Source organism: Crocodylus porosus, unplaced genomic scaffold, assembly GCF_001723895.1.
Source record: "Crocodylus porosus isolate Cpor-Errol unplaced genomic scaffold, CroPor_comp1, whole genome shotgun sequence".
In the NCBI taxonomy this organism is placed as follows: domain Eukaryota; kingdom Metazoa; phylum Chordata; order Crocodylia; family Crocodylidae; genus Crocodylus; species Crocodylus porosus.
In genome coordinates, this window is record NW_017728949.1 from 4,947,932 (window position 1) to 4,975,641 (window position 27,710).

Consider the following 27,710-nt stretch of genomic DNA (forward strand, 5'->3'; position numbering starts at 1 on the left):
CGTGTCTCTCACCCATTGACTCCTCCATTTACATTTTCACTGACTACCTGTCTTGCATGCATACCAGCCCAGCCTCTGACTTTACTTTTCATTCCATCCAGGAAGAGCACACACCAACTGCTGAAACTTCCTTAGCCTGACAAAGGGTTTTTGAACCCAAAAGCTTGCTGAATAATTGTTTTCCAACTGTTTAAGTTGTTCTAATAAAAGATATCAGATTCACCCAAAGAACTTTGTCTACATAGAATCATAGGAACTTAGGGCTGGGATTTGCCTCAGGCCCCACAGCTGACCCAACCCAAGGGTGTGGGGCCCGGGGCAAATCAGCTCATGCAGGGACCTGGACCCACCCCCTCCCCAATCCCATGTGCCCTGGATGTGAAGAAGCATGCTGGTGGTGTGAGGGGGTAGTGGGTGGCTGGACACAAAGCAGGTGGCAGCAGTGCAGAATAGCCATGGCCACTCTGCCTGACTCACAGGGCACCCCAAAGCACAGGGCCTGGGGCAGTCACCCCAATTTGCACCCCACCAGGGATGGACCTGGCTGCCGCTGGCCCCAGGTGGCAGAACCAGCCTCCTGCACCACCGGGAGGGCTGCAGGGGTTGTGTGGGACTCCTCCTCGGGGTGCAGACAGGAGTCTGGTGTTGCTGCCTGGGCCAGTGGCAGCACCCATCTTCCTGGCGCTGGGTGCAGAATAGCCTATGGGTGAAACGTCAGAACAGCATCGAAACAGGAAACAGTTTCAAGGAAACAAAATGAAACAGTGCTTTTGAAATGAAATAAAACTTGAGATGAAACTGTTCCATCAAAACGTGGAAATGGATGTCAAAATGGAACAGTGCTGTTTTGCACAGCCCTAATAATGAATACACAAGTGTAAGTTATGTGCCCCAACACCCTCATCATTTTGGTTGTCCTCTGCTGGACTCTCCAATTTGCCCACATTCTTTCTGTAGTGGTGGGGGGGGTGGCAAAATTGAACACAGTACTTCAGATGTGGTCTCACCAGTGCTAAATAGAGGGGAATAATTACTTCCCTTGACTTACTGGCAACACACCTACCAATGCAGCCCAGGATGCCGTTAGCCTTCTTGGCAAGTAGGGCACACTGCTGGCTCATATTCAGCTTATTGGCCACTGTAACCCCCACTGTAACTTTTCAGCAGAGCTCCTGCCCAGGCCAGTCAGTCCCCAGCCTGTCCTGGTGCATGGGATTGTTCTGTCCTAAGTTCAGGACTTTGCACTTGTCCTTGCTGAACCTCATGAGATGCCTTTTGGCCCAATCCTCCAATTTGTCTTGGTCACTCTTACTCTTAGCCCTACCCTCCACTGTATCTAATACCACCCCCTGCCCCCCAAGCCTGGTGTCATCTGCAGACTTGCTGAGAGTGCAATCTATGCCATTTTCCAGGTTGTTGATGAAGACATTGAACAAAACCAGCCTCAGGACCAACCCCTGGGACACTCCATTTGATACCAGCTGCCAACTGGACATCAAGCCATTGATTACTACTCTCTGAGCCTGATGCTCCATCCAGTTTTCTATCCACCTTACAGTCCATTCATCCAGCCCATACTTCTTTAACTTGCCTGCGAGAATGTTGTGGACAACTGTATCAAAAGCCTTGCTAAAATCAAGGTACACCACATCCACTGGTCTCCCTGCATTGACAGAGCCAGTCATCTCATCATAGAAGGCAGTCATGTTGGTCATCCATGACTTGCCCCAGTGAATCCATGCTGATTATTCCTAATTACCTTCTTCTCCTCCAAGTGCTTGTAAATGGATTCCTTAAGGATCTTCTTCATGATTTTTCCAGGGACTGAATAGAGGCTGACTAATCTGTAGTTCCTTGCATCTTCTTTTTTCCCATTCTTAAATATGGGCATTATGTTTGCCCTTTTCCAATCGTCCAGGGCGTCTCCTGATCACCATGAGTTTTCAGAGATGATGGCCAATTGCTCTGCAATTACATCAGCCAACTCTCTCAGCACCTTTGCATGCATCCCATCCAGCCCCATGGACTTGTACTTACTCAACTATTCTAAACTTCCCCAGGAGGTAAACCCGTGGTTGGCAACACTTTAGTGGCTGCTGTTCTGCCCTCTTCCCCCCACACCCATTTTGTATCCAGTTCTGCCCCTGGCTGCCAGAGCTGCTGGAAGGTATGAAGCTGGGGTGGGAGAGTGAGGCACCCCTTGGCTACATTCCAGTGTCCCTTTTCTAAAAAGCACCTGGGACTTGTGTGGCACTTGCCGACCCCTAGTTACCTGGCTTCTGTGTATGTTTTGTTGTATTTAAACTGAAATGTTTTCTAAGTTATGTAGGACAGTTGTACTATAGAGGCTAGGGACATAAATTACACATAAATGATCAGATTGGTTTAAATCTGTGGCCAGAATAAGTGATTGGAAACTGGTTCAGACCTGTAACACAACAGACATTCACTACACATAAACCACTTTCAAAATGGCTGAAACTGGTTTAAGACAAACTTGGATGGATGTATTATCAGACGCAACTGATTTAGGTTAAATTGGTTGATTGAACTTCCAGATTCAAATTAACTCACAGTCCCTCAACATCCCAGGATGCTTTACATATCCCTTGCAAACTGCTTCCCTTACCGGGTGGGTAGGCTAGCTTTGGCCCAAGCTGTCTGATACACAGAGTAGGAAAGCATGCTCTAACACCCTCCAGCTTCTGGCCTGGGCCACTGAAGGCATGTGTCTGCATTTTCAGAATTAAAAGTGAGTGTCTGTTCACTAGCTTATCAGTTCAATCTACTCAGTTTAGATTAACCAGCAAAGATTTAATCAATTCAACCTCGGGCTTTTTGACTGTCTGTACTTAGCCAAAATGCCTGCAGGCTGTACTTTTCTGTTGCATCTGTATGGTCTTCATGGAATTTAAAAAGCACGCACTGCAACATAATGAGCGTGAGCATTCACAAATGTGTTTATTCCTTCAGTGCTCAGATATTCTTATTCTAATGACCACTGAGTACCACTAGCTTTGGAAGAGAAGACATTTTCAAAAACAGCCTCTTAGTTTGGATATCTCTGGTAATGGATATCTAAATTAGATGCTTTTGTCTTGCAATAGTGGTTGAAATCTTTGGGAGATCTGAGCAGTTCTGAAACATGACTATAGCATGTCAAGTTGGGCCCCACCCCAAATCAGAATTGTCTTGAAAACAGTCTCCTAAATGTCTGGAGTTGCTGTAGCCCAGTTTTGAAAGCTCTTATTCTCATGTGCACTGTCTGGGTGAGCCCACTCAGATTCTTAAAACTTCCCAGTCATATTTCTTTCTCTTTCATTCTAGCTGCCTCCTGATTCTGCCCCTCTGTTAACCAGCCTCCTCCATATGCATGTTGCTTATCATTTTACTTGGAAAATACAACGATAAAGCATAATTAGTATTAATGATGTGAGAGATTGAGTTTCTTATTTGTATTAATTGCTGATTAATGCTTTAAATATCTCTAGCACTTACAAGTATTTTGAATTAGACATATTCCTTTCTCTAGTGTCTTCTCAGAGGGGGGCTCTTACTGACAGGCATTGACTCAACCAGAGTGCAAAGTCAAGTTGTTTATATGTTCAGGATCTGTTACTGAAAAAAAGGGAAAACACTGAAGGAGTCTCCTTAAGGGGGAAGAATTATTTCACAGCCAGGGCTACACAGAAGTTTGTGTTTAGACTTTAAATAAAAATCATGACTGTTGAGCTAGAGGTGGCTCATGGAAGCTCACATGAACTTCTTGTTAGCGGAAACAGCCCAGGGCCCAGTACAGAAGGATCTCCATTTTCTTTAAAAAAAATTATAAATTTAAAGCAGACATACACACACACACACACACACACACACACGTGAAGCTGAATGTGTGTGCGTGTGTGTGTGAGTGTATGTAAGGCAGCTCCAACCACCCCTCCTTTTTTTTTCCTTTTTTTTTTTGCACAAAGAGCCTGAGAAAGAAATAAAAACAAACCTTTAGGTCTGAAGTGACTGAGCCCTTGGCTCTACTTCAATAGCAGGAGGTTCAGAAAATTCTCCTGTTCATTCTGATATGCCATGAATCATTTAAGTTTCACTTAAATGTGTTGTGCATCATCTTGCCTATGAATCTTTCCTGTGAATGGCCACTAACTCCAAAGTCCAGCTCTGTGCATAGCAGCGTGCTTACAGTTGGTGGGACTCAGTGGCTGTTTTGAGATGCAAGAGGACATAAAACATCATTACACAAGCTAGTTCAGGAATGCCAGTCTTTTCCATAGCCCTTCCTACACACACTTGTACCATTTGAACTATACTGCTGTAGTATAAGCTGTATAACTTCCTCATAGCATCTGGATAACATTTTACTGGTATGTTCATGCTTTACAGGAAGAAACAGCAGCTATATTTGTATAAACTATCTTTATAGGTGCAGACAGAAATGACAACTTTTGCCTGATCTGGCCACAGAAAGCATTTATAGCTTTGACCAAACACAAGTACATGGCTACAAACAGTTTCAAAAATGGCTGATCAAGTAAAAATCTGACCCCTCATTGCATGAGGTATTAAATAAAGACATTTCAAAATGTAGCATCTTTTGTAACTTGTGTTTGCAGAGCGCACAGCCTGTTGCTGTTTTCAGAATGGGAGTGGGGAAAGGGAGTGGAGGGAATTCAGTCCCTGCTGAAGGGAGGAGCGGGGGTTAACTCCAATAGTGAACTTTTGTTTGGTCTGCAGTAACAATGTAACTCAGAACACTTTGCAAAAATTGTTCTGAGTTACAGCTAGGAACTGCACTTCTGTCTGCACCCATATTTCATGAATTTGCCCGCAGTAGGAGTTGTACTGGTATGAACATTTTACACCCCCAACTGAAACAGATGCACTGGAACGAAAGCTGACTAGGCCTGAGGCTCAGAACATATTTCAGATTCCCTTGTAATTATTTCATTGTTTTATCTAGGGCTCCTTTCAAAAAGAGTTTTTTAAAAACATTAATCAGTTCCCCTATCCTGTTACAAATGTGAAGGGGGCATATTAGACAAGAGGAAGAAGGGTTGGTGTGGAAAGGTCTGGAGGAGGGATTTGAAAGAAAAGACAATCTTCAAGGCTCGGGACAGTTGAAATCCCCCCACCCTCCAACATAATGCTAGGCATGGGAATGGTTGGTTTGAGGTTGTTTTTTGACTTTTTTCTGAGTATGTTCTAAAAAAAAGTATTAGACACTGTAGCAGTGAGCTCACACTTTTTTAAAACTGAACAGGAATGTGAGGTCTACTACAAACTGAAACTCAGTGCACAGGACAGATAAATATGGGATATCCACCTATGAGGACTATGTGCTCTCTCAAAGTACCACCTGTCTCAATGGATGGGATGGGCTTCCTACAACTCAGTGGGCGCACACCTTCCAGCTTCCTTGCTTAACATGTGCTTCCCCATGCATGCAGGGCTCAGGGGCAAGATCTACCTTTTAGGGACCCATACTATAATTAACAGCCTGTACACATATTACATAATTGTCATGCAAAGGTGGGGTATGCTGGCCAGTTTGGGTCGCATGGGTGGCATTGTCCTAATGCCATCCTTGCGAAGCGTGCAGGCCTCTGGCTGAAATTGCAGTTGTAAACTTGTGCCCACCCTGCAAACAATGGGAAGGGTTTGGAATCAGTTCCTGACAGCCCATTCACAGTTGCTCTGAGCATATCCTAGTTGCCCTATCTTGGTGCACAAGGTTGAAGGGGGAGAATTGCACTCTCAGTTTATCTGCCACAGGGGCTGGCAACCTACAGCCACTGGATCTGGCTCATGGAGACTGGGTGAGAGTAATAGGGGGGCTTTGGCAGTGTTTGCTGGCAGGGGGGCTTTGCCCATGCTATAGCTGGGTGTTGGGGTGAAGTGGTTGTGGTGGCAGTGACAGCACCCTAGTGCTGGCCCACCTTGGAGCCCACTGACAGAAATATTGCCAGCCACTGCTCTAGCATATCACCTGTTTTCTGTCCAGAACAGTTAAACTGCCCTCACTGGCAGGAAAAGGTCTCAAGAGATTTCCTGTGAAAGATATTATTTTAAACTAAAATATCTGCCACCAGGGTTCTGTTTTTCAAGTATGAAATGGCTCAGGGGTATCTCTGTCTCTGTATCAGAGACACAGCTTTTGGTGGAAGCACTAGGCTCTGGATTCAATTTGTTAGAAAGGGAATTCATTCTTTTCTATCAAACTGATGCTTCTAATGCTCATGGAGATGCTCTTATTAGTGGATGAATCTGAAGCAGATTTTCCATCTGGAAGGGTCTGGTTCTAATTAGACCAAAGTGGGGGGACCAAAATTGCTCCCAGCTCTCTGCTAGTGATTTCAAGAAAGATTTGGTGGGTTGGGTAGCACTGAAGCTAACTGTCCCCCCCACAGACATCCAGCCCACACTCCCTTGACATGCGATTACCCTAATGATCTTAGAGGTGTGACATTGCCGCCTCCTCAGTTCTCTGATTCTTAGCAAGGAATGAGATGGCACATTTTCCAGCCCATTTAACTTTCCTGCTTGATTGAATATTTTAAATAATTTATGAAGCTCACAAGTTTCATATCCAATAAATACACATTTTTCTATTTTTAAATCCTTTTGACCACCATAAGCCTGAAAAGCAGGCCAGAGGCAGAGAACAAGTACAGGCATGTCCATGGCATTTTACTATGGGAATAACATTCATACAGGATAATAATCAAGCATTAAGGCAGAGCTAAGAGCCCTGGGTTCCTTACTTCAGGCAAAGAGACAAGATCAGCGTTTTCCACAGTACACTGGCACAATTATTTTCCTTCTCCCTCATAATGCAGCAGTTCACAACAGCTGCTATCCAAAATGGCTTCTTTTATGTGGTGGATATGGGGGCAGAGTGATGTGGAGTGTGCAGAGCACTTTGCCATCTTCCAGGATAAGTCATGCACAGTTAAATTCATGTTATGGGGTAGTCTGTAAACCATGGATGGGCAAAACACAGGCTGTGGGTGGATCTGGCCCACCAAAGGAGTTTGACTGGCCCACTAGTCCCTTCGTCCTGCCTGGCCCACGCATTGGGGAGCAGCCCAGGCTGTGGCCCATATGGCTGTTCCCACCACCCCCAGGCATGCAGCAGGGCTGTGGCGGCGCAACAGCTGGACTTGCTTCTGAGCAGTCCTGGTAGCAGTTCCTACCAGCTGCCACCACTGCTGGACCTGGCCACGTTGCCCATGCACACTGGCCATCCACCCTGTACCCACGGCCTAGGATGAGACTTGCATGGGCAGGGCGCACAGCCAGATGAATGGGATGGTGCCATTAGGGAGCGGGGAGCAGGATGGGCAGGCAAGGCCAGGATCATGGGTGGGATCTTGGGGCACTGACAGCATGGTGCTGGGGCAGAGCTCTGATCTGCTACCGACATGGCATAGCGATGGGCAAGGGTTGTGGGGAGTGGCTTGTGGGGAGCAGATTGCAGCTCTGCCCTGGGCCCTGCTCTGTCACCATCCCAAGATCCCAGATCTGGCCCTGGATGCCACTCATCACCTGCTTGCAGCCCCATCCTTTCTGCCTAGCTGAGCATCCTGCCCACACAGATCCCATGGAGACCCCAGGATCTGAGTGGTGACAGTGTGGAGCCAGGGCCCAGGGCAGAGCCATGATCCATTCCCTGCATGCCCCTATCCACAGAATTGGTGCCTGCCACAGGGGCATGCAGGCAGCGGATCACAGCTCTGTCCTTGGCCCCGGCCCCATGCTATCACAGCCCCTCAATCTCAGCCCAACCCCTCACACCCATCCCACTCCTGGATGCCACTCTCCACCCACTCACAGACCCATCCCAGGTGCCAAGTGCAGAGCAGAGCCATTTGGAGTGTTTTGGTGAGCTGTTGTGTGTGCGTGTGGGGGAAGGAGTGCTGACGTAGCCTGTAACAGCTCACCAAAAATCCCAAATTTGGTGAGCCCAAATAATTGCCTACCCCTGCTGTAAATGCTGCCATTGCTTCTTTCCGTCCGCTGGTCACAAAATCTCAGATGACTCCTTTCTCAATTTAGGCTGCTCTTTTCTTTATTAGTAGGGTCAGAGTGTTGCTGTACCCATGATGGTGCAGGGAATATGCAAGTGAGGCTTATTGCATTATTATTTATTGGATCAAATTGGGAGAGATTTTAGGTGAGTTTTCAGGCACAGACTGCCCTTCCTCAGGTCCATCTAAATCCCTACTTCTGTTTGATACCTGCCCTTTATGGGCATATCCAGACAAGCATGCTGTAGCTCACAGCCAGTTTCTCTGGGTGGGGTAGGGGCAGCTGGGGCCAGCACATGTGCTCTAGTTTCAGAAGGTGGCTCTGGTTTCAGATGGTGCATGCTGCTGCCACATGCGCCACCTGCATTTTTTAGGCACAGGGTTTTTTGACACCAGGATCACCCGGTGTGAAAAATACCCCACACTACAAATTAGCAGCACGGGGAACACCTGCATGTGTGGCACATGCAGTGTACAGTGCTGCAGAAGGGCCTGGAGCACTGCATACCACATGTGCGCGCTCATCTGGATGCACCCTGCATGTCCTTTCATAGCATCTGATAAGGTGAGAAGTGCTTCTTGAAAGCTTATGCATCTCTGATTTAGTTAGTCTAGGAGGTATACCTCTACCTTGCTTTCTTCCTCAGGAAGCAAGTATAGCATAAGCTAAGTAAAACATGTACTTGTGGTTAACTCTAGTATATAAATGAAAATAATCACTTAAAGAAAGGAAAGGGGTCAATAAACCTGTACAGCAAAGAGAATTAGCTGCAAAACAAGTAAAGGGTGGTTGAAATAAATAGCCTGATTATGTAAAAGAATAAGAGCATTCAAAAGGAAAGAGGGTGCTTACTTTTCTTTACTGTCAGCCAAATTGTGCGACTCTTAGTACCTAGGAAAGAATACAAAATAACGGTCTCTCTAGGACAGACAGCTAGTGCAGCATCTGCTAGGAGGGTGCACCAGAAACTGCAGGCATAGCCACACACTGCACGGGCTGGTGGTGAAGGACTGGCTGGTTGTGTTCTCATTTCCTCCCCTCTCTGACATCAGCAGTGAGCTAACCCTGAGAAGACTTTTCACTTGGAAGAATGGAGAAGCTTGTTGTTTATGCATTCCTATCCCTGGGCAAACCTTGTTGTTATGCAGTCCTTTATCTATGATAGTGTATGTCTGTCTCTGGCTTGAGAATCTCATTTTCACATTCCTTTCTTTTCCCTTTACTCCTCTTTTTTATTACAACCTACCTGCACTCTTTTTCCCCCTATTATCTCAACCTGTCTTTTAATTACTCTGCCAGCTTTGAGCATAAGCATGAGAATGCAAGCTAATTCACTACCGTCTGACATTATAGTACAGTTTAGAAATATTTCCAGAGGGCCACTAACATACACAGCAGGGTGGGCTGGTTCTAGTCCCAGATGAGATGCAGGCCCAGTAAACTGTCCTATGTTAGTTAGCATGTTATTTTTCTCAGTCAACTTTCAGTCCATTCTCTAGATCTGGCTTTTCCATTCTAGAGCTGTTTCCAAAAACCATTTTCCTTTGCTAACTCAAGCCTCTTTCTTTTGTCTAGCATATGTATGTCTTTGGTCTGGCAACATGTCCTCTCTATTCCCCTGCCATATCTGCTTTTTCATGTTAGGTTGAGGATTTAGGCTTGCTTGTTTAGTGTCTTCTCAATCCTACTACTGGGGCAAGGAGAGGAGAGCCATTTTCCCTGCAGAAAACAATAGGTAACTACACAACCTCTCTGCATAGCCAAGAGTAACTTCAAAGGGAATACTTGAACTGCTGCCAGTCTGGGTGGGACTTTACCAGTTGCCTAAAGAAATGCCTCTGTGTGTACCTGGCCCTTGTGGTGAGAGGTATGCATTGTTCTGAAGAAAGGCTGTGTTCCCTGTGCCCTGCAGTAGCAAATTAAAATTCCTGCATTCCAGTTTCTGAGAATCCCTACAGTATATTGTTTCACACAGCCTCAACAATGCATATCAGACAGAAGGCACCTGCATGGCCACCTATACCTGTACTATTTAGGGATTGCAGTGCTGTGACAAAGGTGGAGAATAAATAACTTTAATATAAACTGAGATGCCTGAGGGGTATAAACTGATATAAACTGAGACCTGAAGATGTAAATAGTAACACTACTGCAACCACACCTATCTCACTATCATTAGCAGGTGGCTTAGAGGGTGTTTCCAAGCAGCCAGGTATTACGCTCTTGTTCATAGGCAACTGGTAGGGGGTGCATGTGCCCTCCCAATGGGGCCAGTGCCCCCCAATGGCCGACACTGATACTGTCAGTAGGGCAGGTGCCCCTCTGACAGGGCCACTGTTGTCAGCAGTTTCTGCGGGTGTCCCCCCAGACTCAGGAGGCACCAGTCACTCATGTTCTTTTTATACCTGAATGCTTTGATTCCTAAGCTGACTTGTTTGTGGGTGGTTCTGGGCCATGTGGCCAACTTGATTTGAATTTTAAACAAGGAAAACCCTAGTGTGCTTTCAGGACAAACACCAACCAGAGCTCTGATACTTCGGGGGAGTCAGCACAGTGTGGAACCACTGTTGGCTGAAGTTGCTTGAGCACAGCTGCTTTTGCCAGAGCTCTCAAAGTGGAGCTGGACCTGTGAAAATGTGAACTACACACCAGCTTTTGCACATCCCTGTTGGAGAGACAGAAAGAATACCTCCAGACAGAACACAAGAATACAGTATATTCTATATTTGCTTGTCTCTCTTTATTTGAACAAATAGCCTGTACTTGAAGTTCCCTCCTTCTGCACTGCTAAGAAACAGTGACAAGAGTCTTAACTAAAAGTAAGGGGATTCTGTTTTCAGTATAAAATCCAGGGTGTTTTTTCCAAATGAAGGTGTGAAATCATACACAGTGGGTGCATCTACATGAGCTGTTAATGCAATGCAGTAAACTCTGGCGCAGTTTATGCCAGAGTCAGCTGCTCCCAGGTGCACTGTCTACTCGTGTGCCTGGCACTGCAGCACTTTGAGCCAGCACAGAGGCTTCAGGGGGTCATCCCCAGGGTCTGGGTGGTGGGACTGGGCAACAGATACATGACTGGGGCATGAGGATGCTAAAGTGTGGATTTAGGCTGCAGGCAGCTCCACCCCGTACTTTAGCATCCTTGTACCTCAGCCAGCCCCTGTTGCCATCTACACATGCATTTCAGCCCATGTAATAACTTTGCTGTAAAATAATACTGTCCTCAACTACTGTCTTACCGCAGTTAGTTAATTTCCTGTGCCCAAATACCAGTGCACATGTAGATGGTGATCCTTTACTGCAGAGCTCCCGAGGTCCCTTCCAGCCCTAATGTCTATGAAATCTATGAAAGCTAATTAGTCTACTCCTCAGCAAAGCACATGTGTAGATGTACCCAGTGGGGATTTCATGTCTACTATTGCACATAGTTTTAGAATTGCATGAAATGTGGCTATGAAGCTGTATACAATTAGCACTCATAATCTGTATGACTCAGGTTATCACAGAAGGGAGTGGAGGAACTGTAACTGGAAGGTTCAGTGCTGGCGCAGCAAGGTTCCCGGCCTGGCTCACCACCGAGCTCGGACCGCCTCACCCTTACTTCTGGATTCTCTGAGTTCTTCTCCTTCACAGTTATCTCACCTGCCGTGACTTGATGTTATAGTTTTGTAGGAAGGCTGCCTCAGGAGGCAGAAGCAGGTTTTAGAAAAGGTCTTTGTCTGAACCCAGGCCCTTTCTGGTCTCAGCTCACTTTTAATTTGGCTGAGTCCCACTGTCCAGGCTCTACTGCACCAGGATCCTGGGTTCTCGAGTTCCAGCTCTAGCCCTTCATAGGCTCTGGGCCACTCAGCCCCTAAGCACTCCCCTTGCATGCATGAGAATTATGCTCTCCATTCTTTGCTGTCAGATAACCAGTTATCTGACATGCCTTCACCTTCCCTCTAAATGTATCTGGACTCCTGCCCACACTCAACACCCCAGGTTCCAGGCTCCAGGAGTGCTCTGGGCTGAGTGCCCCTGCCAAACCCCAGCAGCCTCCAATCCACCTCTTACAGCCACTCCAGTCCTCTGGTGTGATGTAAATCAAAAGCATGAGTGTCTGCTCCCAAACCACAAATTCCCCTGTCAGGGTTAATCTTACCCCACAGCAGCATCACACAAAAGGTTCAACTTATCTTTTGTTCCTCACAGTAAAGGGTCTTTTCTGCCCTTCTGTGGCACAAGTCCTCTCTCCCAAGCAGTCCAAACTGGCTCTGCCTCCTGTGGCTCTTATAGCCAGAATACCCCTTTTGGGCCAAGCCCTGGACTTTTGAGCCTCTCCCTGGGTCACCTGACCCTCTACTTTCACCCCAGGCCTGCCTATCACCACCTACACCTGGGGTTGATGGCCATCTTATTAAGATCCCTTGTTGCCATTAAGTCAGTTCAAGGGGCTGGGATAACCAGAAGGCCCCTCCCCCTCTCAGTAATGGGGCAGGGGCCCCATTACAGGATCAAAGGAGCCATCAATACACTGTCTACCACTCCTCCAAGTGGACAGAGCAGTTTTGCACTGACTAAACTGGTGCATCAACCCCTTGGTCATATAGTCCAGTCCTATCAACTGGCAAGTTTAACTATGACAAAACACATGGTCACTAATATATGAGGGTAGAATGTGCATGCCAAGGTATTTTATATGATTATAGCCAGCATGAGAAAGGACTGCAATAACAGCACCCATGTGACTTGTGCAAGAGAGGAAGCTTATTTGGGTCTACATACAAGAGGCCTGTCTTTTTTTACATGCAGAGAGAGAGAGAGAGAGCGAGCAATAATTTCTCCTTCATTTTTCAAGATTCACATTCAAGATTTCATAGCTGAGCTGCAGCATCTCCTTACATCGCACCCAAGTCAACAGCGCTGCTTTCAGTATGCAGCCATGTTTCACTGAATCATAGAAAATCATGGTTGTAGAGGACCTCAGGAGATTATCTAGTCCAACTCCCTGCTCAAAGCAGGATCATCTTCAATCTACCTGGATCTTAAAAACCTCTAAAGAAGGTGATTCCACAATTTCTCTGGTTAGCTGGTTCCAGTGCTTTACTACCCTACTTGTGAGAATTTGTTTTCTAACATCTAACCTAACTTAAACTTCCCTTGCTGCAACTTGAGGCCCTTGCTCTTTGTTCTGTTATCGTCCACCGCAATCTAGCTCCATCCTCTTTGGAACCACTCTTCGGGTAATTGAAGGTTGCTATTAAATCCACCCTTTTCTCCAAACTAAATAACCCCAGTTTTTAGCCTCTCCTCATAAGTCATGTTCCCCAGCCCTCTAACCATTTTAAGATTTGTCCTTAAAAGGATCTTTCAGGTGCAGTGGGCATCAGATACCCTGGCACGACTACTTCATTATCAGCACCCTCTGGGTGCCTATCCACACACAGGCAGACAAAGTTCTTTGGGTAAATCTGATACCTTTTATTAAACCAAGTCACATAGTTGTTTTTGAGTTGGTCTAATAAAAGATATGAGATTTACCCAAATAACTTTGTCTGCCTATCTCCTTAGATCAACATGCTGACAACCTACACCCCTATCCACACACTTGCACCCAATGGAGGAAACAAAACTAACCACAAGATGAACTATACTGTGACTTGGTGAAGTAGAACCCCTCCTATAATGGCAGTTTCGGGAAGTTGTGACAATACCGTATGGGGGGGATCCCTCCATGCATATTGCCCCTATTGCTGTGGCAACCCTGCACTTTACTTTTGCATCTATGTTGCTTGGAGGAAAAACCCATTTAATTCTTTCAGGAACTGGCAAACCTTGTTCCTGCTAGAGGGATTTGAGCCATGATGAACAAGAGTAACCTTGAGGTCTTATTCTGCTCCAGAGACACCTTATTCAATTTAACTTTAAGTTAGGTGGGTGTCATATCATGTACTCTCGTAAGGAAAAGCACAGAATCCTCAGACTGGGAAAGGAAGTGTAAGAAAAACTGCTTTTTCAGATTAGTTGATAACTGTGTGAGTTTTCTTTAAAGTGTAGGCAAATATTTTGTAACAAACATTTTGGGGACTTTTTGTGAGGAGATTAATATACTTTTTATTTTTTGGTCATATTAGAATATAGCCTGGCAGTTCACCTGTATCTTAATAATGATGGTGCAATTTTTCACACTTCTCTCACATCTTGTCATGAGAATTCTAATATTGCAGTAAATTGTGTGAAACATGGGAGTGGCCATAATAAGGTGACCTTTTTAACAGTTCTGCATTCTCACTGCTCCCCACTTTAGCCCTGCCAACAGGTTTAGTGTGGTTGTTACAAAGGGAGGCGGAGTAGAAATGCCAGCCAGTCCAAACACAGAATATTGAAAAGGTCAATATAGTAGAGCATGCCACTATAATTCAGAGAGACTGTAAAAGTCTCATATTTCATCTCATGACAAAGATTGTAATGAGAACTGAAAATGGCACAACATTAATTCATCTTTGTGACAAACATTGTAATGAGAATGGAAGTGTACAGGCTTCAGAAAATCTTGTTACAGATTTTAGATTGTAATCTTGTGGTCTTTCTACTGTAACAGGAACACAAACCTCTATCACTTATTAAAAAGGGAAAACCAAAACCAACAACTTCCAGAACCAGCCTGAACAGCCATAACAAATGTTCAAATTCTACAACAGACAGAAATGACAGGTGACAGAGCCACAGCGAAAACATAAAATATGAAAATATTGTGTACTCATAACCACTGGAATGTGTGATGTTTCCATTTTAACTGGATGTGCATGTACTTGTTTGATTGACTCATGGAGATTTTGCTTACCTCGTCTTTTTTCCTGACACTGAAAACTCATTATCAATACTAATTTAATTTGCAAATGTTTAGTTGTTCTTTGTTTGGGGTGAGGTAAATGTGGGGAAGACTGGGTTCCAGATGGACTAGTCATTAGCAACTTGTCTTTTAGGCATCCTTCATTTTCTGGCTATGTTTAATTTAAATGACGTATGGGTGTACAAAGAGTTTTCACCTACTTCATCTTTTTCAGTTATCACGTTTTATCCCCATCCCTTCACACTACAGAAAGAGGAGTCTAGTCTCTGTGTGTGTGTATTTAATGTTACTGAATAGCACAAGGATTTATAATTATAACTCCCGGAATTTCTCAGACTTAAGAAACAGAGGACACATGCCTAAGAAGCTATAATTTCATATCCTAATTTATTGAGCCATATCTTCCCCAAGTAGATAAGGCGTTTGGTTACTGGTAGCTGGTCCAAAATGTGGGCCTTTATGCTAGTGTAGAATCCCACTGGGCACATCTACACGTGGCACTATGGCGATGTATTGTCCACAGGTGTCTACACATGAACAGCAGCTACTTGCCATAGCAGTGTGCTCCCCTGTTATAGCCCAATGCTACAGTGAAGTAACTGCTAAATATAACCATGCACTGTACACATGGCACAGTGAGGGTGATTACTGTGCCGTAGTTTAGTACTTCCAAAAGGTAGTAACAACATAACCATAGGGCAATGTGTAGATGCACCTGCTAACATCAATTCTAAGACTTTGCAGTGATTAAAAATGTTGGGTATCTCACTATTTGGAAGACCAAGTTCAGACACCTGATTTTAAGAAGATGACAGTGTCATATGTTACCCATCCAAAAATAGGAAGCTACCAAAATACATTTGCTGCCTTTCAAAATTTTATCCAATGGCATTCATCAACTGAGAAGAATTATGGTCTGGAAAAAATTAAGATGTTTAAATGTAATAGTTTCTATGGTAGTGTAAATGATGTTTAGCTGTGATGGTCCAGACATTTCTTAGGTTAATATCTTTTATTTGCCTAACTATACAGTTGGGATAAAGTTAGAGTAGTTTTTGAATGCCCTGGGCTGCACAGAGAAGTCTGCATGTGCAAGATGGAGCTGGCTGGGGACTGCCCCCAGGACATTCCCCAGCTGCCTCCAGGCTGAATGTGCTTCCCTGCTATGGCACTGTTACTAATCCCAAGTAAATTTGCTACTTGCATTTGCAGGTAGCAAATTTACTCAGGATTAAGGAGGTTTACTGAGAAGTAAGTATGTGCACCTGTAGAAGCACATACTTACTTCACAGTAAACTATGCTAATGAGAAGTTGTGTCTCGTGTAGACTCACCCTATAACGATCTCAGTAAGCAGAATGTTACCACTCAAACTGGAGTTTGAGTAGAGCTAATACCTTTTTAAAAAACTGCTATGGGGTTCATTGGTGAGTGTAAATGGGAATGATGTTTAGGGTCCCCTTGTCCTTAATATACAGAAACACAAGACAACATGGTTACTAGCCTGCAATTTACAATGTAAAGTCCCAACTATACACAGAATTATGCACCTGCTTCCCTTTATGTACATTAAGTGAGCCTTTTGACTTCAGTGAGACCACCTGATTTCAATAGGCAACAAGAATGGCAGGAGAACAATGGTAAGTCATTGCAAACTTATGTGGACTAGATATGGCACAATTTCAGAGCTTCAAATCATTTGAAAGGTGTTTTCTTTTCATAAATAAATATGTACCTGCACTTACTGAGAATATGTGTTATTGATGGGTTGATATTTTTATAACTCCAGACTTACATTTAATTTTAAAGGTAGCACATCCAACAAAATTATTAAAAGCTTTAGATTTATTTTCCTTCAGTATCTACTATCCAAGCCCATGCCTTGTCTGACCCTAAGCTGTTTAGCCAGGGCGATATGATGATATCATATGGCCAGTTTTTTAGCTTCAAAACTTTTGGGTCATAATGGAGCATAACTCCCATTGACTTCAATTACAGTCAAGTTTCACCCTTGACACTTTTATGAAATACTGGTTAAAAATGCCGTGACATTTTAAACTGATTACTTTGTAGTATGTTTCTGAGCACTCTCATACAGGCATGTCACATTAATTGGTTCTTATTCAGCCATGTGCTTCCAGTTTTCTAAATCAAAAAGAGTATAAAACTAGAGGTGTCATACACCCTCTTAACATCTTAAGGTTTATTAGCAAAGCTAGAGGCACTTGCTTCTAAACTTCCACAGTGCTAGGACACTGTTGCTTTTGATAAACTTGTCTGAAAGGTTCATTTCCTGATTTGTATTCTAGTTCTAAAGATGCTTGTTCATCTTTGGTTGTTTAAAGTACATTTTATTTCAAAGGGTAAAATGATGATTGGTCTTACATGGTTGCTTAGTTTCTGCAAACCATAGTAGGCTGCCAAAATTTAACTGATTGGGATTGTTATTTAGCAGGGCTACCTTTATATGATATGGTGCATCTCTTGTTCCCAAACAAACTGAAATATGCTTATACTGATTAAGAATATTCAAACTCTAATTTAAAAAAGTCTAAACTGTAAAGATTTTAAAAATATTTTTCTCTTTGGAAATTAAGGTAGGTGTAAAAACGTCTCTCAGTCATACCAAAACACCTATCAGTTGTACAAAAGAAACTAGTGTCTTTACTTTCTCTAGCTTTATAACTGTAATAAAGCAGATCTACTTTGCTTCTATGTCTGGGGAAATGTACGGGATGTTATGAATTTATAGAATCTGAAAGGATAAGCTCATCACTTTTTTGTGTCATTAATAGAAAGGAAAAAATGTTCCTCTTACTTTCATTAGACACTTGTTTGTATTTTCTACAATTAAAGTAGGGTTATAGTCAAAGTGACTCTAAAAATGACACATTTATCCTCTCTTGCTAAGTTCTGTATCAAATTTTCTCTGATTATATATAAATCAAGAGAAGATTTTTCTGACTGTCAGCACATTGCAAATTCATCCTGGGATCTCTAACTTCAAGCTGTATTTTTATGTTTATTACATTATTACCAGTAACACAGATCCAGCAATAAGAATATAGCTGTCTATGCATGATTCAGAGCATAAGCCAGCTCATTTCTCCATAGCTTTACTGAGGCCTTGTCTACACAGAGAGATTGACCTACATAACTTGAGCAGGCTATGCCTACCCATTCCATTCAGCTGTCTCTCTTCTGGTATAGCACTGAAATAAGATTTTGTATGTAGACAATGCAAAATTCTTCCATTTTAAAGGTAGTAAAAACTCATTTTCAATAGTAAAATAAGTCATAATTAATGATCCAGACATATAAAGAAGGAATATACTGCCTAAAACCTTTTTTCTTTTTTTTTTTTTTTTTGTGAAGAGAGCTCTATCTTGCAAAATACAGCTATTGATTCAAATCCACAGAAACTGGAAATGTTGAGGTCCCTGGTTCAGCACCAGGTTTAGTGCAGGACCCTAGGTACACACACACACAGGCTGCTAGCTAGTACTAAATCCTATGCCCCCCTATTTCACTACTGTTGTTATCCAGGTTGGTTAGATAAAGGCTAGGATAATCTGCTCACTTTTTTTGTGGCGGTTTTATAAACCTTCATTTTGCTGTGTAGGATAGCTTAGTCTAGAGACATATAGTGGGAGGGTGGCTACCAGTGGCTTTTCTGAAAGCACTGTCCTTAGTTGGGTCAGCTCAAACAGAGATGTTCTAAGAAACAAACAGTCACCTTGCTTCAGGCTTATTTATCACCAGCCCCAGGTGTTGGAGTCCTTTGACTGCAAATCCTACATAGCAATTTAGTGTGCTGCCACCATGCCAGCCTGCTGACACATCTTCAGACTAATTACACTCATTCACTGAATATGCATCCCTCTTGCTAGAACAAGAATAGCACAAACCCGGTTAGGGAGCAAAATACAAAAGGAGATATCACGGCAGTGATGCTGGCACAGGAGAGAGATGTTAGTCTGCATACAGACTCAATAATAAATGAAACATTTGACAGAGAAGAATGCATTGGCAACATTCTTCCATCTTTCTAAGAAACTGACACTATATTCTACAGCCATAGGGGCCACACAATGACAGTTACAAAGAGGTTTTGTGAACAAACTAATATAGACTGTGTCAGCCTGCCATTAATTCTAGAGTTCCTTTTCTGGCCAATGTGTAAAATCTAATCAATGAGACATTTTTAAAAAATCTATGGAAATTGTGAGTCTGTAATTCTGCCTTTCCAAAATAATATCTGTAAAGCCTCACAATGGGAGAAGAGAACTGCACAGTATTTCTTCAACTGGCTTCTTCAGTAATTTGGGAAAATCTCCTCTTATGCCTCATGAGGATAGGATTTTCCATGGATGTGATATCCCCATGGTGAAATTTCCAGTGATGTAGTTTCTCTGTTTTGGGAACTGGAAATCCCAAATTCATTTTCAGGTCCTTATTTTCTTATATTAATTGGCTAAGATTGTGATGCTTTCCCCTCCCCAAATAATTTAACTTTGTATTGACATTTGTTCTTTAACTCAGATTGCCTCCTTGTTTCTGTAAGGGCTCGTACAGACATTACACTTGGACCAGTCTAAGTGAACATAAATCAGTCTAAACCTGTAACTATACAGAAGTTCAGTGCACACAGACTGTGCTGAAATAAAAATAGTGCAAGTGACCTAGAACAGACCATGTCCAAGGTACATTCAGTTAAGGCTGTTTTAGTTTAGACTCATGTATCAAACTTCTGGACTGTTTTGCTATTGATTCAGATTAGATCTCTGTCCTTTGGCATCCCAGCCTCCTTTGTGGCCCTCCTATACCTGCCTCATGGGGTGGCATACTAGCACTTGGCCTGCTTCTCCAACCAAGCACCCAATAGCCCCAACCCCCAGACTCTCTCAGCACTGAGCAAGCAGAAGCCCTGCCTCCTGCCTCCAGCCAGCTATAAATCACAGGCAGATACAAGAAGGCCTGTGACCTCTTTGGTTCAGTCACTGCAGGCAGGTACCTGGCTCATGTGTACCTGGGGTGCTGCAAGGGTTTTATGGACTGCAGCTACAGGGCCTGCAGTGAGAAGGGTTGAGCATCCAAACCAAGGCAAGTTGGCAGACACCCCTGGAAACTACAGGAGCAGGTGGGGCATGGCCAGCTGCCTCTGTGTTGCAGGTAGAGGACATTGGAAATTTCTAAGCTAGGGCATGGCACATTGCCAATGTCATAGGAGCATCTGCTGGAAGCCCCTGGAAAGTTTGTGGTTGGGGTAGCCTAGCTGGTGGACCCCAAGTCACTCTGGAGCAGGGACCAAACCCAGCTGCAGTGAGAGAGCCACACACTAGGACCCTGTCACAGGATCAGGGAGATGACCTGTGACTGATAGGGAGTTAAGGAGCTGTCAATCACCAGAGGCAGCTCAGGTGCAGGTTGCAGCAGCAACCAGATAGGTCAGGTGACCGGAAGGGGGCAGGGCCGGGCCCTTTATAACAGCTCAGGCCTGGGCCCAGTGGCAGTACCCTTCTGACTGCCGCAGGAGCAGCCTGGGTTGGGGGTTGCAGCCTTACTTGCGGACCAGCTGCGATGATGCTGGGGACGAGAACACCATAAACGGAGGTATGGTTGCGAGCCCTAGAGGGGCTTGGAGGTTATGTTATGAGCAGGAGGCTCCGTGTTTATGTTGAAGCCAGGTGGCTTGCGTTTCAGTTACAGTTACACCGGAGGACTGGGTGAGGCTGTAGGGGAGTGAGGAGGCCTCAGGGGGGCTCCCCAGCAGCTTGGGGGTTCCTGGTGCCCAGTAGGAGCACGGTGTCCGTGGGGCACTATTGTTTGCGCCGGAGAGGCACGGGGTTTGCGCCGGAGAGGCAGTGTGTGGGGTTTCAGACCCCAGCCTGTAAGGGTGGTGTTTTGCCTGGTGGGACAAAGGACCCAGAGAAGGGTCAAGGGGCTACCGGAGCCCCAAGCGCGAGGAGCGTGGTATAGGCCCAGAAGGAGGGCAACGGCCACAGAGAGCGTGGCAGACACCCGAGAGGGGCTGAGTGCGGGGGCCGTGAGAGACCCTGGGAGTGAGAAGGGGCGCCGAGGAGCCCTGAGAACACACAAAGGGCTGGGACCTAGTATCATGGCCCTAGTGAGAGTATTCCAGCACCATCGGCGAGGCTTGGGCTGCGGTGCAGGGGAGGTACAGGAGCCGCAGACAGCTCCCCCTGCCATGGGGGCGCGTACAAATGGGCAGCTTCCCGCTAAGTTTCATCATTCGTTACTTATAAACAAGATCAAGTCATGGCAGGCGAGAATAGGCGGGTGGTGGACCCATTGCAGGAGTCCGGAGTTGCACACGCAGAGAGACTCCAAAACTGAGACTCCTGTCACAGACCCACACCTAAATGCACCCATCATTCCATCCATCCATCCACCTCATAGCTGGACCCTCACCCAGCCATGGATGCCAAGACCCCACTACCATGGGGGCACCACTGTGGACCACAGAAAAACCCATTCCATTCTCCTCCACTACCCAATCCCAGGTGCACAACTGGGACAATGGGGAAATGAGGGATCTTATCACCATCTGGAGGGAGGAGACCCAGGGCCACCTCCAGAAAGGGCATGAAACAAGAATATATTCTAGTGCATTGTAAGAGCAGAGCTATGGCAGGGGCTGGGTACAGTGCTGGGCCAAAACTAAATGGATGAAGATCCAGTACAAGCACTTCCTCACAATAGACAAGGGCCATCACCACCCTGCACACATACAGTACCACCAGTGGGGCACAAGGAGTCACCAGCAGGGATGTACAGAAAGGCCATAGAATAATGGGTCAACCGGGTGCTCAGGAACAGATCTCTGGGGGCCACAGGGCACAAGGTCTGCTTATGGCAGTAGTCCCCAAGGTCTCCAGCCCATTGATATTGGTCCCTGGATCATCACAGGCTAGGAGTGGAGGTGTACTTGCAGCTGGCCCTGAGCTCCCTTGACACCTTCTTGATCATTTTCAAACACACAGATCATGGTGTGCAGGACCAGGGAGAAAGCTCTGATGCTTTGGTCATTGGGACCCAGGATATGAACCCCCAGTACTTGATCCCACAGAGTGCAGCTGAACATGTACCCCTGGGACACTTTCTGGTGCTGGTGCCATGGATGTTCCATTCCCACTTTTTCAACACCTCCTCACTTCCCCCTTCCAGGTGTGCAGAGTGCTCCCCAGCCCCCCTGATTACCAGCACAGCAGCTGCTGCTGCATCACCAGCCACAGCACCCACGCCCAGCCCTCCCCACAGTTCTGGTGAAGACTGGCACCAAACCAAGGCATCCTTCCACCCAGGATGGTACAGTTCAAGCTGGCTCCACAGGGCCATGATGGGGACCCAGGCACCAAGGAAAATGTGAAGCCTCTAAGGGGAAAGGGGTGGAGGCAGGCAGTAGGCGATGCTTACAGCCAGCAGGGTAGGGAAGTAACAGCATGATAATTCCCCACTAGCCCCAAAGCCTCTTGCAAGCCTGTCTCCAGAAGGCAGACACTGGATCCAAACTGCTAGCTTTTTCTGAGAACCCCAGAACGGGGAGGTCCAGTGCACAGATGGAGGGGTGTGGAGGCCAGTGAATTGCCCTGCCCTGACCATTCAAAATGCAGGGCCCCCAGCTGCTAATTCTTGAGATGTTTCTGTCTTTCACTGGGCAGTCACCCTTTTCCTTCCCCTCCCCTCCCTTCCCTTCCTCTTCTCTCCTGGAGTGCAGCTAAAGTGCCAAGCCTCCTCCCACCTGTCAACCTTGGGCAATTAGCATCCCATCTCCCGTTCTGTGGGAACATAAATCTACCTCATTTATACCTCCCTGCCCTATCTCTCAGGGCCATGCTCAACTACAGTGAGAAGCTGAGCCTCTTTCCAGGTGCTCAGAGCACTGGTGCTGAAACAGCCCCCTCCCACCCTTGCACTCATGGAAAGGCACTAAGAGAGTGCAAAGTGTAAAAAACAGGTAGAAGTGCCAGCATTCTGCACCCCACTCTGGTTGGCAGTGCATGGGGCTGAGTGGCAGAGAGGACACTGAAGTCAGGGACTGGAGACAACATGCAACTATGTATGAGAATCACTGGAGTTGCAGTACATCAGGGAAAAGAAAAAATCCCCCTTGACAAACAACTCCTCCCCTTTCCCTCCCAGTCCATCAAAGGCACAGATGTGATGGCAGGATTCCTATGTGGGAACTGCTTTTTCAGCCGATCTGGCCCCACTGCCAGGGTGGTTCCTGGATCATGCACCTGGAAAGGCTTGCAAGTAGCACTCTAATGCTATCACACCACCCACATCTGATCCTTGGTGAAAATCCATAGGTGCTAGGCATCTCCAAGTCTCATGGTGCAGCCAATCACTGCACTGACCCCTCAAGCAAACCCATAGCAGAGCCACAGGTAGCACACAAGCTGGACTTTCATGTTAAATGGCAACCCAGTCTTCCCCTGTGTGCCTTCAAAACAGATGCTCCTCTGCAGCTGTTGAACACTTCCTGGGGACCTTGTCCTGAAACAAGAGCAAGATGTATCGGCTGGCATTCTCCCAGAACTAGTGGTAAAGCTCATCCCTCTAGGCAAGCCATATTTCACCAGGGAAATGTTGGCAGTGAATTACTGCTTCTGCATGGACACAGCACTGTCCATTCTATAAAGGAAGGATGGGGTTGTGGAGTGGTGTAAGAGCTCCACTGGCATTTCCTAGAGTGGTCAGTCCCTTCCTGTTCTAGGGAAGGTCTTCTGAGTCCCACAAGTTCCCTCTGCTGTGCCTGCTGGAGAACAGCGTGTGACTGTTGGCCTCAGGGGAGTGGGGGTGGGAAGGGCCAAGTCATAGCTACCTTGCCATCTTCATGTGAATGCCCAGGAGAGTGCTGGGAGGGTCCAAAATGCCTGCCTTTATAATTCATTGTATCAGCAAAAAAGCAACCTCACACAAAGGCTCTGTCTCCCTTGCCAAACTGCAGAAGCAACATCTGTGCAAGAGGACATTGCACCGAGGACACAATGCCAGCTCAAAGACAGGGGACCACATAGCTGTAGAGTGCCTGAGGGGTGTCTGTAGGAGGCATCAAAGAAGGAGGAAATGCTGCAGGCCTTTGTCACTGCCTGTGTGTGCTAGGCATCCACAGCTGACTCGTGGTGCCAGGAGCTGCGGGATCAGCATAAGGAGAAACTCCAGATGTGGAGTGGGGACATCCTAAGGCTGGGGGATGCCTACACTCTAGCACTATTCCTGGGAGTGCAGGGGATCAAGATGTCCACCTGTTGTTTTGAGGAAGCAACCAGCACCAGAAGACAGAGTTTATGGGCAGAGTCCTGCACCACTTTGCAGCCACTTATGACCCTATCTGTTGCCACTGCTTCTTCCCACAGAGAGCCCATAAGTCCCTGGGCTGGGGGTGACAGGAGAGGCTGCCAGCCAGCCCCAATGGCATGGCATGCCCCGCCCTGGGGAGTCTTCCCAGGGCAACACAGAGAAGTCCCTGATCTTCAGTCCTAAGTCTGAGAATTAGTGTGCCAGGTCTAAAGCCCCCTTCCCTGTGCCTCCCTTCCAGATTTCTATGTTGAGTTCTGCTCCTGCAGCATTTTCCCCAACCCCAACCCCTGCCCCATACCTGGTCCTAATTATTTTGCCCCTTTCACAAACCTCACCTGCTCTCAACCTCCTCCAAAAGTTTGCTGGTTTGCATCAATAGGAAGAGGAACCAAGCCGTGACGCTGGTAATGTTCAACAGGTTTTCTTTATTCAAAACAAGAAAAGTTTGGCAACTGCAAAATTGTAAACTGAGGCATGTCTCTTCCTCACACCATATTCCTCTGCATCCCACTGTGGGCAGGGAGAATGGTGTCTAGGCAGCCAGAGTTGTGGACAAGGGTGCCCGGGATGCAGGGCCAGAGGAGCTCAGGGCAAAAGATCCATTGTCCAGAGCCAGGGCATGGGAACTCACAGCACTGTACCTAGATTCTTGGCAGGCAGACCTGGGTGAACTTTTAGTATTGGGCCCCCCTTTGCCAGACATAATAATAATTTTTACCATTTTCAGGCCCCCTTTCTGTCTAGGCCCCAGGCAAGAGTCACCCATGCCTGTGTCTGACTCTCGGCACTCAGGGACTCAAAACCATCTGGCCCTACTTATCCAGGGAGAGTGCCCAGTTCCCAAAGGCCAGGAGGTAGTTGGCAAGGGGTCTGTGGACATAGATTCCCTGCTGCTGTGCAGGGCTGGTGCCCCCAGCATCAGTGGGGGACTTACTCTCTTCAGCTTTTCTGTGCCATACGTGCATGGTGCACCATGCCTCCCCCACTCAGGCTTTGTGGAGGACCTCCCTGCTGGTCTCTCAGATGTTGTGAAGGATGCATGCAGCAACCATGAGGCATAGCAGGTTGTCCTTCCCACCTTGAGGCACGTGCTGAGAGCTGGCCAACACATCTTGAGGCAGCCAAAGACACCCTCCACTGTCATGTGGCGCCTGCCAAGGCAGTAGTTGAAGTGCTCCTTCCAGCTGTCCAGCTGCTCCCTGTAATGCTTCATGAGCCAGAGCAGGAGTGAGGTAAGCCAAGTCCCCAATGATGAAAGGATGATGATGAAACTTGGGACTTCTGGAGCATAGCACCCATTCCCCATCATCTTGGGGAGCAGGGAGTTGCGGAAGATGTCGGCATTGTGGGTGTGCATGAAGCATTCCCAGTGGGTAATGAAGCCTTTTAGGATGATGGAGAAGTAGCCCTTGTAGTTGATGAACACGCAAGTGCCTTGGGGTGGGCAGAGGATGGAGATGTGGGTGCTATCAATGACCTCCAGTCATTTGGGGAAAACCATGTGTTGGAAACCAGCGACCACTTCCTGCAGGTAGACACGGCAGAAGGAACAGTTGGACAGGATGTTATGGATGACCAGGCACACCTCCCAGAAGGCCTCTCCAGCCACGGGCTTCCTCATAGGAAACTGGTTGGTGTCATAGTAGAGATTGCTGTGGGTGGCCAACTTCATGATGTTTATGGCCACCTGCTTTTCCAGAATGAAAGGTAGGTGTGACAGAGCACAGGGTGTGCCTGCCACTTGAAGGGGTCTGATCAAGCAGAAAGCAGCCTGCAGCTGGAAGCAGGCCCAATTAGGCAGTCATATGTTAGCCAGGAGGCTGCCTGATTGGTTCAGAGACTGGGAGCCTGAGCATAACACCAGGCCCCAGAGCAAAGCAGGCAGTTGTTGCAGGGAGCTGAAGGAGCAACATCACTCAGCCAGCTGTTGCTCCTAGAACAGCTTGGAGGTACAGGGTAGCAACTATGGGGAGGGAGAAGGTTCCTGGTCCTGGGGCATGACCTAAAACTACACCCTGCTTGGGCGGATGGTATGCTAGGACGTCTGTGGTAGGGCAGTTGCCAGGAAATGCTACACCTGTGCCTCCCCAGTGAAGGGTGAGTATGGGGCACCAGAAAGCCTCAGCTCCCACTGCCTTGCAGGTGACCCTGTGGAGGGGAAGGTCTAGGGGATCACACCCAGAACCAGGGCTTGATGTTCTGGAGGTGGTGCCAGAGCACCCCAGCATCCATGATGTCCTGGGTGGCTTCATCTTCCTCAACTACTTGGAAGTCATGAGCCAGCACCCCTCCCACCCGAATGCACTAACTGATCCAAACTCCCTATGTGGGATGGGGCTCTGGGAAGTGGTGTTCAGGAGCTGGATGGGTGGGTACAGGTTCCTTGGGCAGGGGCATGCAGAGAGTGGATCACAGCTCTGACCCATTCAGGCCCTGTGCTTGCACTACGCCTCAATCCCAGCTCCAGATGCAGCTTCCCATCCGTCCATGCACATTGCCCGCACAGCTCCGAGGAATTGTATCCAGGGCCAGGTTCAAGATCTTAGGGTGATAACAATGCAGGCCCAGGGCAGAGCTGGAAGCCTTGTGCCATGCCTAGCTGGGAGGCAGGAGGGGAGAACCCACAAATGGGAGAGGAGGGCTGCAAGCCCCGTAGAGGAGGCTCAGAAGGCTCACAAGGTAGGGGAGGCAGGGACAGGGGAAGGCCACAGGTCATCACTGAGTCTTCCAAGTTGGGGAAACTTAGCTTCCCTCCCTCCTCCCCTTGCCCATCCCCTCCCCTGGCTCAGGGTGCCTAGCAGAGGAGGGAAGGGAGTAGGCTCAGCAGTGATTCAGTTAGGCTCCGGAGCGGTGAGAGACGCGCTCCCCCGAAGCCCCCCAAACACCCCCTCAGCAGCCGCAGAGCCCCCTGCCGACCCCCAGCACAGCCGGAGGTAAGCGGGCTCGTGGTGAGAAGGGGTTAACTCCTTGCTCCCTGGGAGGAGACCGGCTGCGTGGAGCCAGGCCGGGTCAAGCCCCCGCCCAGGACCCTACTTGGCCCAGCCCCCTAGGGAGCCACGTGACCAGAGCCACGTGAACAGGCTGCGTAAACAGGCACTCGAGTTAGAGTGGAGTTCATGCAGGAGAAGGCGTGGGAGGGCACGAGATCCTGCCTGCGACCCCCCCCAGAGTAGTTAGCCCCAGCCGTAGCCAGCCTACCAGAGGCATGACACGGATGGGCACGCGTCGAACCCTGAGGGCCCCCTCGGGCTCTGCGGCCCCCCCATCAGGCACCTCAGAGACGGCTACCCAGACGGAGCCCATGGTTCCGGGCTCCACGCAGACGGAGCCCCTGGCTCTTGGCTGCGAGGGTTGCCTGTCCCTTTTTCAGGCTCTGGGGCCCGGGAGCATGGCCACCTCCCCTTGCGGGGTCTGCTTCCTACTGGGGTCTCTGGTGTGCCAACTGAAGGAGCTCCAGGCCACAGTCCAGAGACTGCATACCATCAGGGACTGCGAGCAGGAGATAGACTCCTACTGCC

General features: G+C 47.2%; 1 long non-coding RNA gene across 1 annotated transcript in view; it reads right to left on the bottom strand.

Annotated features, from left to right (window-relative positions):
• LOC109322566 overlaps nucleotides 1–16,497 on the bottom strand; it is a 17,479-nt gene extending 982 nt beyond the window's left edge. The window contains exons 1-2 of the long non-coding RNA XR_002104404.1: nucleotides 16,485–16,497; nucleotides 9,311–9,314 (exon numbers count right to left, since the gene is read on the bottom strand). This is a non-coding gene — a long non-coding RNA (uncharacterized LOC109322566). The remainder of the gene's footprint in view (nucleotides 1–9,310; nucleotides 9,315–16,484) is intronic.
• Between the last annotated feature and the right edge of the window lie 11,213 nt (nucleotides 16,498–27,710).